The sequence below is a fragment of the Triticum dicoccoides genome, chromosome 3B, assembly GCF_002162155.2.
Source record: "Triticum dicoccoides isolate Atlit2015 ecotype Zavitan chromosome 3B, WEW_v2.0, whole genome shotgun sequence".
Lineage (NCBI taxonomy): Eukaryota > Viridiplantae > Streptophyta > Magnoliopsida > Poales > Poaceae > Triticum > Triticum dicoccoides.
In genome coordinates, this window is record NC_041385.1 from 641,926,060 (window position 1) to 641,938,636 (window position 12,577).

Consider the following 12,577-nt stretch of genomic DNA (forward strand, 5'->3'; position numbering starts at 1 on the left):
CTAGATACCGTTGTACTATTGTATATGCTTATTTTCTTAGTGGCCGATTGCGTGTGTGGTGTGGTGGGTCACATCATTTCTAGTTGTGGTGGGTCAACATGAAGACTCATGGGTCGGTTCCATCCTGCGCCACATATAGGTTGGACCGAGACGTGTTATACGAAGACCCATACGGTTCCATCCTGTGGGGCACATCATATCATTTCTAGTTGTGGTGGGTCAACAAGACAACACGAAGCTACCAGAGTCGTGGAGGACTCTATCCCCACTAGTGATAAGCCGACTATATATGATTTGTAACCCTAGGCCCTTAGTATGTTATACAAGCTTGGGGGCTAGTTCGTCAATAGTATACACACACGCACAATGCCTGGTATTCACGTGTACTTTGTACACACCCCTATCACTAATATATAGTACCAGGAGTAGGCTCTTTCTTCAACTGCAAGGGTCCGATCCGAACTAGGGTAAAACTTTGCCTCGTATTACCATCCAGCCTAACAGCCAGGGATATCCTACCGAATGATATGATGAAATCATATCTGCCAACTACTAAGAGAGAGGTGTGTCAGGGGGCAATGTGTGTGAGAGAGGCCTAAAGATAATGTGCGTGCGGTAGACACGTAGGCACATATATGTGCATATAGAGGGCTAGTAGAGACCGTGTGTGTGTATATATGCATGCGAGAGAAAAAGTGTTTTCCAACTGAGATTAGTGAAAAGAGTGGTACATAGTAGTCAGAAAGAGAGAGAGAAAAAAGAGCATGTGCGTGAGACACCTCAACACCCTGAGAGAGATTGTGAGCATGTGTGAAAGAGAAATGCCGATGCATATAAAGTGTGTGCACTTATGCGTTAGATAGAGAGATATATAACGCGTTTGTGAGAACGGGGCGAGGCATAGTGCATTTATGTGTAAAAGGCGGTTCTACGCATTAAATTAAAATATAAATGGCATTATTATTTTTGGATGAGAACATGAATTTTGCAAATTGCGTATGGACAAAAATCGGTCTACCAGACACCCATACTCTATTGAATTCTAGCATGTGCATGTGTTTATTTCATATTATCGATCCATAGATTGAGAGCGGTTTGAAATACAGGCAATGGATCCTTTTGCAATTCATATATAAACATTAATTAGTGCACTCCATGTTGTTAGTGTGAAGCACTTTATACATTTGTCACTTGCATGGATACATTCCAAATTGCTAGCTACGAAATAGAATACATGTCGAATTCAACATAAAGGGGGTTTTGAAGATTCAAATTCATAGGAAGTGCATTCATCTATTTGAACCCGAGATAATGGCATTTGTAAATCAGATGTAAAAGGGGGCATATCTTTGTTGTGAGTTTGAACATGCTATATATATTCATACGCATATCTAACTTTTTTTTGCAACCAGGGAGATTATATCTGGAACCATGCATGAACTGAGGTAAGTTGCATATTTTTTAATATATACTCATGTACAATGTATATTCAAATGTACCCCCTCCATTCCAAAATAATCGTAGCTCTAGGATTTTCAAGAGTAAAGATTTGTGAAGTTTGACAAATCCTGAAAGTTCAATTCAAGAGAATCGAAAACGTTAATGCTTCTGCTCCCAAATATTGAACGAAGCGCCAAATAGGCCTCTGGTCACTTGAAACCGCGCGATACTAATGTTTGGTGGTAGGAAATTACTGTCCTGACTCTGGCCCGTATAGCCTATCGGCCCGAAGTCCAAAGGTCTAAACCGGGGTAGGTTTGTAACCTCACCAAGACTCCAGTCTCAACCGCCTCCGAGAAGCATTCATACGCCGTGGGCGCCTAAACACCCATGCACTCGGTCGAAATCTATCCCGCCCACATTTGGGACACCTGACATGACTGTCCGACCCCCAACCCGCAATATGTCCGAACTTTTAGATGGGGGCAAAGTTTGTAACTTTCCCCAAATTTCAAACAAGCGCGTCTCAAACCGAAACATAGTTCCCCCTTAGTTCCCCGCCTCACTCCGTTTACCCATTCATACTCCATGGGCGCGAAAATGCCCTCTCCACCAGCCACGAAACCCCAGCCTCCTCCATCCTCCACCCCATAGCGGCCAATCCACCGCCGCCCTCCTCCATCACGCCGGAGCTGGTACCCCAATGTCGTCGTCCAACGCAACCGTAACCGCAACGCCCTCAAGGACTTTGCAGCTGAAGCCAAGGCAAAGCTACCTCCACGACGCCGATGCCGACATGTGCCGTACCAGAACCACTCCGAGCACGCCGTCCTGCGCCTCACTGCTGTGGCTCCACTATTGCAACCGTCCATGGCACCGGAGTTGTTCCCGCTACGCCGTCGTTCGCCGCCTCGGATCTGCTTCCCCGCCACCGATAGACGGCCACCGCACCACACTCAACAACTTGGCCATGGGTTCGTCCAAGGCTGCACCGTCCTCCACAACTTCTAGTTTCCGGAGAACAACAAGAAGATCGTCGGAAAAACAGAAGGAGGGCACAACACTACCAACAGAAAGAGGTACTGAAAGGATCGATATAGTTGACTAGAGGGGGGTGAATAGGCAACTAACACTTTTTAAACTTTTCTTTACCAAATTAAACTTTTCATCAAAGTAGGTTGTCTAGATATGCAACTAGGTGAGCAACCTATATGATGCAACAACAACTAGCACACAAGCAAGCAAGGGATACAACACAAATAAGCTTGCACAAGTAAAGGCACGAGGTAACCAAGAGTGGAGCCGATGGAGACGAGGATGTGTTACCGAAGTTCCTTCCTTTTGAGGGGAAGTACGTCTCCGTTAGAGCGGTGTGGAGGCACAATGCTCCCCAAGAAGCCATTAGGGCCACCGTAATCTCCTCACGCCCTCACACAATGCGAGATGTCATGATTCCACTATTGGTGCCCTTGAAGGCGGGGATCGAACCTTTACAAACAAGGTTGGGGCAATCTCCACAACTTAATTGGAGGCTCCCAACGACACCACGAAGCTTCACCACAATGGACTATGGCTCCACGGTGACCTCAACCGTCTAGGGTGCCCAAACACCCAAAAGTAACAAGATCCGCTAGGGATTAGTGGGGGGAATCAAATTTCTCTTGGTGGAAGTGTAGATCTGGGCCTTCTCAACCACTCTCGAGCAAATCAACAAGTTTGATTGGCTAGGGAGAGAGATCGGGTGAAAATGGAGCTTGGAGCAATAATGGAGCTTTTTGGGGGAAGAGGCAGGTTAACTTTGGGGAAGAAGACCCCTTTATATAGTGGGGGAAACAATCCAACCGTTACCCCCCCCCTAAGCAGCCCTGCAGAGAGCGGTACTAGCGCTTGGGTGGGCGGTACTACTGCTCAGCCAGCGGTACTACCGTGAAACCTGGCGGTACTACCGCGCACAAGAGGGGAGCAGGGTCCTGGACCGAGAGCGGTACTACCGCGGTGGTAAGGGCGGTACTACCGCTCGGGAGCGGTACTACCGCTACTACTACCGCGACTAGTGCCGCAGAACCCGACACGAGAAAACGAGGGCTCGAGTCAAGGCGGTAGTGGCCCGGCGCCTCAGCGGTACTACCGCTGAGGAGCGTACTACCGCTTGTTGTCTTCGGCGGTACTACCGCTGTGGCCCGTGGTACTACCGCTAGGGCCAGACAGAGAGAGCAGAGAGGGGAATGAGAGCTCCATTGAAGCGGGAAGGAACAACGGGTGCAATAAGAATGTGTACGTGTTAATTCCACCCTAGCCATACCAAAGCGGATCCCCTCTTGATAGTACGGTGACTCCTACGCAACTAGTCCACCAACAAAGAAACGAAGGAGCTGCACCGTCTTGAATAGAGCACCGAGGGGAGGGAATCGTCTCGTGCCAAAGGATGAATCTCTGGAAATCTCAACGCACACGATTAGTCCGCAAAAGCATTGTCATCAATCACCAAAACACCTTGGGGATAAATATGCCCTTACAGGTACTCCTCTTCCCTTATTCGTGCAAATCTTACGTCTCCGTTCACACCGTATTCATCCCACGAAAGAAACTAGTTGAGCGCTTCTTACTGCATCTTCTTCGTGATACTAAATGCACAAGGTTTCCTCCCTTTTACTGTTTCACCTTTGCTAGAGGTTAGTAGCCCGCCTGGATTTCAATTCAGGGTCAGTCGAACCGCAATTAAAAGAAGCAGCACCCGCTTAGGCGCGCGGAGCACCTAGTCCGCCTGTTCCCCGGGGAAGCGGCGCATCGGTGTCTATCATAGGGGTGTGGTGCGCAGGAGCTGCTTGAGCCTGATCTGGAGGTCGGTGGGGCTTGAATGGATGGCCGGGGGCGGTGCCAAGCACGGCGGTGCGGTGAGGTCGAAGGGATGGCGCAGGCAGGGGAGGAATACTCGGCCGGTGGTCGCTGGCGTTTCGAGGAAGATCGTCAACACTGACTGGCTGGAGGTAGATGAAGGTGATCTGCCCATTCTTTGTACATCGGACGGTGCAGAAAAAATGGACTGACCTATTTGCTTTTAGTCAACTGTTATTTTCATAGAATCCTGTAGTAATTTAGTGTGCCATGCATGTTGTAGAGCTATCATATGTCTCCCGTCATTTATTTCTCACCGACCTGCTATCTGCTACCTTTACACTGTACTAATTGTGGACTCACTTCACCCATACTCACATTATTTTTTTATGCATGGGTATTTCAGACTCTGACGCAGTGTTGATGAATGCAGAAAAGAAAAGACAGAAGTCGCTCCACTGTAATTCGAAGATAAGCACTAAGCGTTTCAGCGCTCTAATGGGTGTAGTGTCAGCAGTTGGAGACAGTAAACGTAGCTCTGCAGTTGATGATCTCAATTGCCACACACAAACATCCCAGGTGCTTGCTTTAACTTCGCGCTGTCAAATGTGGTTGCATGTTGCATATGGTGTCTAGCTTGTATTGCTTCCAATTTGGTTAAATTGCATCTTCTTACTTTACACATTATACCTTTGATAATGACATGCCTTCCTGTTTTTGATACATACTACATATGTCTATTAACCATGTTTGTACATCAAACTAATGCTCTTTTGTATCCCTCGTCAATCACTTATGATGAGTCAGTCACCCGAGTGGGTTACTGTGAGATGCCCTACTCGTTTAAAGAGTGCAGTGTCATCCTCCCCACATGATTCTCAAGAAATAGCAAGGCTAAATGAAGATAGTCAACGTAGCTCTCTAGTTGATCACCACAATTCCCCCACACCACCATCACAGGTGCTTGCTCTTACTTGGCAGTGTGATATGTGGTTGCATGTTGCATATGGTGTCTACCTTGTAATGCTTCTAATTAGGGTAAATTGCATCTGCTTAGTTAACACATTATACCTGTGAATATGACATGCCTTCCTGTTTTTGGTACATACTACATCTTTCTATTAACCATGTTCTTACATCATACTACTTTTCTTGTGTATCCCTCATCAATGCTCCTAATTTGTTAAACTGCATCTCCTTAGCTTACACATTATACATGTGAATATGACACGCCTTCCTGTTTTTGGTACATACTACATCTGCCTATCACACCATGTTCTTACATCAAACTACTATTCTTATGTATCCTACATCTATCGCTTATGATCAGACAGTCATGCGCGTGGGTTAATATGACACGCAATACTCTTATAAAGAATGCAATTTCATCCTCTCCACATGATTCTCAAGAAACAGCAAGCCTAAATGAAGATATTGAACGTAGCTCTTTACCTGAAGACCGCACTTCCCCTACACCACCACCACAGGTGCTTGCTCTAACTTCGCACTGTGATATGTAGTTGCATGTTGCATACGGTGTCTAGCTTGTAATGCTTCTAATTAGGGTAAATTGCATCTGCTTAGTTTACACACTATACCTGTGAATATGACATGCCTTCCTATTTTTGGTACACACTACATCTATGTGTTAACCTTGTTCTTACATGGAACTACCTCTCTTCTGTATCCTGCATCAATCACTTACGACGAGTCACCTTTATTCGTTGCATATTGCATATTATTTCTAGCCTGTTGCCATGTATTGCTTCTAATTTGGTCAAATACATTTGTTAGGGCACCCTTTTAATTTGGCAGAGTGATATTGGTTTCATCTTTCATATGGTTTCTAGCTTGCATCGATTCTAACAAGTTCAAGCACCTTGTGCTTAGTTTACACTTTATACATCATACATGTCAATATGTCACGCCGTCCTGTTTTTCATACATATTCCATCCTCCTATCATGCGGCTGCCTTACATGAAAGTAGTGTTCATCAGTATCATGCATCAATGAGTTCTGAAGAGCAAATTTTATTCCTTTTTCTTGTGGGTTTGACTTGACAAGGCAAAATCAATAAAGAGGAAGGAAAAGAGTAAGGAAGGCGATGATGGTGGTCCTCTGCAGCAACATAAATGGAGCATCTGTACCGATTCTCCTTGTACTGATAGTGCATTACAAGGTCCAAGTCTCCGCTCCCCTACTCCACCATCCAAGGTGCTTGCTCTAACTTGGCAGTGTGATATCTGGTTGCATGTTGCATATGGTGTCTAGCTCGTATTGCTCCTAATTAGTGTAAACTGCATCTGCTTAGCTTACACATGATACATGTGAATATGACACGTTTTCTTGTTTTTGGTACATACTATATCTGTCTATCACATCATGTTCTTACATGAAACTACTCTTCTTGTGTATCCTGCATCAGTCACTTATGATGGGACACCTTTAAGTTGGCAGTGTGATATTGGTTTGCATCTTGAATATGATTTCTAGCATGTATTGCTTCTAGTTTGATGAACACCACCTTTGACGAGACAGTTTTAACTTGGCATAGTGATATTGATTGCACCTTCCATGTGGTGTCTTGCAGTGTTTCTAATTTTTTGAAGTGCCTTCTGCTTAGTTACCACATCATAGGTGTGAATATGTCAAGCCGTTCATTTTTCATACATATTTCATCCTCGTATCATGACTTTGCCTTTCATCAGAGTAGTGTTCGTCAGTATCATGCATGAATGAGTTCTGAAGAGCGAATGATATTCCTTTTTCTTGTTGGTATGACCTCACAATGCAAAATTTATAAAGCTGAAGGAAATTGGCAAGGCATTGGATGATGGTGGTCCTTCCGAGCAACTGAAATGAAGGTTCTCTATAGATTCTACTCCGCCATCCTCCCAACAAGATTCGCAAGACAACGCAAGGCTAGACAGTCAATGTAGCTGTGTAGATGATGAACACATCTCCCCTACTCCACCATCACAGGTGCTTGCTCTAACTTGGCACTATTATATGTGGTTGCATGTTGCGTATGATGTCTAGCTTGTATTGCTTCTAACTTTGTTGAATTGCATCTGCTTACTTTACACATAATGCCTGTGAATATGACATGTGTTCCTGTTTCTACATCAGACTACTATTCTTGCATATCCCGCATCAGTCACTTATGATAAGGCACCTTTAAGTCGCCACTGTGATATTGGTTGTGTCTTGCATATGATTTCTAGCATGTACTACTTCTAATTTGTTGAAAAGTCATACATTTTGAACTTGGCAGAGTGATATTGGTTGCATCTTTCATATGGTGTCTAGCTTGCAGTGCTTCTAATTTGTTGAAATGCCTTCTGCTTAGTTACCACATCATAGGTGTGAATATGTCACACCATCCTGTTTTTCATACATATTCCATCCTCGCATCATGTGTTTGCCTTTCATCCGAGTAGTGTTCGTCAGTATCATGCATGAATGAGTTCTGAAGAGCGAATTTTATTCCTTTTTCTTATCGGTTTGATTTCACAATGCAAAATCATTATAGCTGAAGGAAATTAGTCCGGCAGTGGATGATGGTGGTCCTTCGGAGCAACTCAAACAGGGGGTCTCTACAGATTCTACTCCCCCATCCTCCCAACAAGATTCTCAAGACAACACAAGGTTGGACAGTCAACGTAGCTGTGTAGATGATGAGGACATCTCCCCTACTCCACCATCATAGGTGCTTGCTCTAACTTGGCACTATTATATGTGGTTGCATGTTGCGTATGATGTCTAGCTTGTATTGCTTCTAACTTTGTTGAATTGCATCTGCTTACTTTACACATAATGCCTGTGAATATGACATGTGTTCCTGTTTCTACATCAGACTACTATTCTTGCATATCCCGCATCAGTCACTTATGATAAGGCACCTTTAAGTCGCCACTGTGATATTGGTTGTGTCTTGCATATGATTTCTAGCATGTACTACTTCTAATTTGTTGAAACGTCATACATTTTGAACTTGGCAGAGTGATATTGGTTGCATCTTTCATATGGTGTCTAGCTTGCAGTGCTTCTAGTTTGTTGAAATGCCTTCTGCTTAGTTACCACATCATAGGTGTGAATATGTCACACCATCCCGTTTTTCATACATATTCCATCCTCGCATCATGTGTTTGCCTTTCATCCGAGTAGTGCTCGTCAGTATCATGCATGAATGAGTTCTGAAGAGCGAACACTACTAGGAAAAGGGCTATAGATGGAAATGACACTAATGGCGCACCAGACAAGTGGTGCGCCATTAGTATATACTAATGGCGCACCACCCACTGATGCGCCATTAGTGTTGAAACTACTAATGGCGCACCCTGACCACGGTGCGCCATTAGTACCAAATTTTTTTTTTGAACTAGTGCGCCTGTCCAAACATACTAATGGTGCATCCCCTGGTGGTGCGCCATTACTAGTTGTAACTAGTAATGGTGCACCATCCAGGAGGTGCGCCACTAATGTTATTTTTTTTATTATTGCTTTTATTCCTTTTTTTTGCAAAAGTTCTAATGGCGCACCGCCAGGGGGTGCGCCATTAGTAACCTGGATTACTAATGGCGCATTTGTTGCTGGTGCGCCATTAGTAAGTGGGCAGCAACAAGATATTTTGGACAGCCTCTCCTCCCACACTCACTTTCTCCCCACTTCATTCTCTCCACCACCTCCTCCTTGTCTCGGGTGCCTCCTCTTTTTCACCTCATTTCCACCATAGATTCATTCAAATTAAGTGGTTAAGTTACCTTGTTTTGCTAGGTAAGTAAGGGGGGAAGCTATATTTATGTTGTTCTCCCTACAAACAATGTGCACATGCACTTTTTATGGCCTAGCTAGATCTATGTATGTTCGTGGTGTTGCATATGTTTGTGGTGTTGCATATGTGTTTGTGTTTGGAGGTGTACCGGTATTTGAAATGCGATAGTTGCCAATATTTTGCCGGAATGTTGATTCATTTCCGTTTCGGCGAGAATTTTGGCATTAAGCATTCTTTTGGTCCTATTTTTAGGGAAAGTCATGCCAAATTTTTTCTTGGTTCTAAAATATCGTTTTTCTCTACCCCGCAGGCGACCATGGTCCGCACGATGACCGAAGGCATCGTGAATAGGTTTTTGAGGTCCGCGAAGGCCGAGATGCTTCAAAAGAACGAGACGGAGATAAGATGTCCGTGTCGAAGATGCAAGCTGAATAGCCTTATTGCGGACCCGGATTCCGGGCAGGTGCGGGACCACCTGCTCTTGCGTGGTTTCATGGATGGCTATCGGTGGCAAGGTGATGAAGATGACTACGAAGTCGTCCATGGGGGCCGGGCAAGAAATGAGGAAGGGCAGCAAGACAACCACCGCGGCTCGGGGGGGCGAGAAGACGAAGAATCCCCAGGAGATGATCACGACGGTGATGCTGTACACAGTCATCATGTAGAAGATGCAGGACATGATGATGATGCCGGCGGAGCAGACGATGTTGGACCATCGATGGGCTGGGTGCAGGACCCTCATATTCAAGAGCTGCTTCTCAAGCAGACAGATAACGCAAGAGCTGCCGCCCGAGAGAAAGCCAAGATGGATCAACTTGAGTTAGACGCGGTTACTCCGTTGTATGAAGGATGCAGGCCCGAGGATACCCGCCTGAAAGTAACGCTCATGGCTCTGGAGATGAAGGTAAAACACAAAATGACCGACGCATGCTTCGACGAGAACATGTCATTCTGGCACGAACGTCTTCCCAAGGGGAACAAGTGCCCGACCAGTTTGGAGGAGGCGAAGAAAATCGTGTGTCCTCTGGATTTACCGCACGTGAAATACCATGTGTGCATGAACAATTGCATCATTTATCGGGACGAGCACGCGGAGTCTACAATATGTCCGGTGTGCGGTGTCACTCGATACAAGAAGAGGAAGAAAGCTCCTCGAAAAGTGGTGTGGTACTTTCCGATCACTCCTCGTCTGCAGCGGTATTTCGCGGATCCTAAGGTAGCAAAGCTCCTGCGTTGGCACACGGATAGGGAGGAGAAGAAGCGAGAAGATGACGCAAATGATCCGGAGATAGATAAAAAAGACAAGATGCTGAGTCACCCTAAGGATGCGAGCCAGTGGCAAGCATTGAACTTCGAATACCCAGAATTTGGGAACGATCCAAGGAACATCGTGCTGGGCGCGAGCACCGATGGAGTCAATCCGTTTGGCAGCCAGAGAAGCACACATAGCACCTGGCCTGTGTTTGTGTGGATGTACAACCTTCCCCCCTGGTTGTGCATGAAGAGGAAGTACATTCACATGAGTATGCTAATTGAAGGGCCGAAACAACCAGGGAATGACATCAATCTGTATCTGGGGCTGCTGAAAGAGGAGCTTGACACGCTGTGGAAAACGCCAGCCAATACGTGGGACGCCGCAGAGAAAGAATATTTCCCTATGAGAGCCGCACTGCTCACGACGGTGCACGACTATCTCGGTTACGTATATCTTGCGGGGCAGGTACTCCACGGATTTTCTGGATGCGTAAGGTGCATGGATAACACAACGTATCGCCAGCTAGATAGAGATCCCGGGTCTTCAAAAACCGTGTTCATGGGACATCGAAGGTGGCTTCGCGACGATGACCCGTGGAGGAAACGCAAGGATCTGTTCGATGGTGAAACCGAACCCCGAAAACGCCCGTGTACGAGGAGCGGCGAGGAAATAGACAAGCTGTTGAAAAATTGGAAAGACTGCCCACTGCCGGGAAAGAAGCAAAAGGCGCCAGAGCCAGGAAAGAAGCGAAAGGCGCCAGAGCCGCTGCTGAAGGTATGGAAAACGAGGTCTGTTTTCTGGGACTTGCTGTACTGGAAGATCCACCGTGTGCCTCACAGCCTTGATGTCATGCATATCACGAAGAACGTGTGCGAGAGTCTGCTTGGTACCCTGCTCAACATGCCAGAGAGGACCAAAGATGGGCCGAAAGCAAGGGCAGACTTGAAATCAATGGGCATCAGGCAGGAGCTTCACGCTATATATGATGATGATGATGATGATGATGATGATGATGATGATGAGGCGAAGCAGGACACAGAAAGTCGTCGCAAAGGCAAAAAGGCCAAGAAGACCGGAAATGACTACCCTCCCGCGTGCTTCACTCTAAGTCAGGAGGAGATCGAGCAGTTTTTCACCTGCCTCCTAGGAGTAAAACTTCCTTACGGTTACGCGGGGAAGATAAGCAGATACCTAGACCCAGCGAAGCAGAAGTTCAGCGGGATGAAGTCTCACGACTGTCACGTGCTGATGACACAGATACTTCCAGTTGCAATCCATGGGATCACGGACGCGCACGTCCGTGAAACGCTATTTGGCCTATGCAACTTCTTCAACGTCATCTCTCGGAAGTCGATTGGCGTGAGGCAACTCAGAAGGCTACAGGAAGGGATTGTGGTGATACTATGCGAGCTTGAGATGTACTTCCCGCCCGCATTCTTCGACGTTATGGTGCATCTGCTGGTCCATATAGTGGAGGATATCATCCAACTCGGGCCGACGTTCCTACACAGCATGATGCCGTTCGAAAGGATGAATGGTGTCATCAAAGGATACGTTCGCAACATGTCACGTCCAGAAGGAAGCATAGCCAGGGGCTTTCTGACCGAAGAGTGCATCTCCTACTGCACGAATTATCTAGGCATCGAGAACCCCGTTGGTCTGCCCGTCAACAGGCACCTCGGCAGGCTCGCTGGATGGGGTCACCATGAGGGTCGCCGCGAAATGCATGTCGACTTCGAGGGTCGACTCACCGACTTTGAAAGAGCAAACCTAGTCGCGCTACAACACATAGACGTGGTCGATTCTTGGGTGGTAGAGCACAAAACCTTTATTAAGAAGACGTACAATGACCGAGGCCAACAGAGGACGGACGGAGATATACTCAAAGAGCACAACTCATGTTTCACGCGTTGGTTCAAGCAGAAGCTTCTGTCGTACCCTTTACATGAGGATTCTTCCGCGGAAGAACAACTCATATTCGCCTTGTCACAGGGCGCCGAGCACAACCTGATGACCTATGAGGCGTACGATATCAACGGCTACACATTCTACACCGAGGCCAAGGACATGAAGAGCGATGGTTATCAGAACTCCGGGGTAACGATGGAATCCTACACCGGTAACGACAAGGACAGATACTACGGAAGGATCGAGGAGATCTGGGAGCTGAGCTACGCTGGAGAGAAGGTCCCGATGTTCCGTGTTAGATGGGCCAAGAACGTCATAAAAGAAGACCGGTATTTCACCACCATGGTTATACCCGAAGCCAAAT